Source organism: Octopus bimaculoides, chromosome 3 (assembly GCF_001194135.2).
Source record: "Octopus bimaculoides isolate UCB-OBI-ISO-001 chromosome 3, ASM119413v2, whole genome shotgun sequence".
NCBI classification, from domain to species: domain Eukaryota; kingdom Metazoa; phylum Mollusca; class Cephalopoda; order Octopoda; family Octopodidae; genus Octopus; species Octopus bimaculoides.
This window is the reverse complement of record NC_068983.1, coordinates 95,601,654-95,602,827: the sequence shown is the minus strand read 5'-3', so window position 1 is coordinate 95,602,827 and position 1,174 is coordinate 95,601,654.

The window sequence follows — 1,174 nt, the reverse complement described above, 5'->3', positions numbered from 1 at the left end:
ATATATATATATATATATATATATATATATATATATATATATATATACATATATATATACATATATATATACACAAACAAATATATACACACACATACAAACACACACACGCACACATACACAAACACTCACACGCACACACACGCACACACACGTACACACACACACACAAATATAAGTTATGTAAAAATATATATACGAGATCTGATCAATAAGTATCAGGACTATTGTCATAGTAACAAAGCTAAAGCATGCAGAGTGAAGCCGCTTGGCACAGATTGACCTTGAACTCTGCTGTGCATGCGCATTAAGTTTAACGTTCTAGCTCACTTCCGCTGTTTACTGCAGTGCTTGGAAGTAACATGTGTAATGTGTGATCATTGCATTGATCATGACAGAGAAAGTTGCAGAAAATGTATGGAGAGAAGTGTATGAGCCACATAGAAGAGTACGAGCGGTTCAGGCGTTTCCAAGATGGCCGAAAAAATGTCGACATTGGCGAACGTTCTAGATGATCCGCAACCAGCAGAACTGAGAAAAACATCGCAGATGTGCATGCAGCTGTGGAGGGAAATCGGCGAATCAACATCCGTGAGTAATCAAAGGATGTGCAGATTAGTTACGATTCAGTTCATTATCACTGAAGAGTTGAGTATGAGACCGTCGCCAAGTTTGTGCCAAAACAGCTTTCAGCTGGCCAAAAAAGTCACTCGGGTTTCACTTGCACAAGATCTTGATTGTGTCGAGAACTATGAAAACTTTTTGAAGACTTTGTGTAAGCCTCTGAGCAGGTATCGTTAAGCTTTTGGTAAAATTCGATGCAGGTTCTCTGCTCAACCTTCTTTGTCATGGTCAATGCGATGATCATATGCTACACACCTTCCTTCCAAGCACTAGTGAAAACAGCAGAAGTGAGTTAGAACGTCAAAACTTAGTACGCATGCACAACAGAGTTAAGGTCAATCTGTGCTAAGTGGCTTTGCTCTGCGTATTTTTGCATCGTTACTATGGAAAACAGTCCGGATACTTATTGATCAGACCATATATAGTCAAGTCGAACATTAAAAATAACAAATAACAAAACAAGAGGACGTACGTATGGAATGCATTAGCTTGACGCTCAACAAAGGTGGAAAAATGAGTGGGGTTTTTTTTTGTTTCGAACATATATATA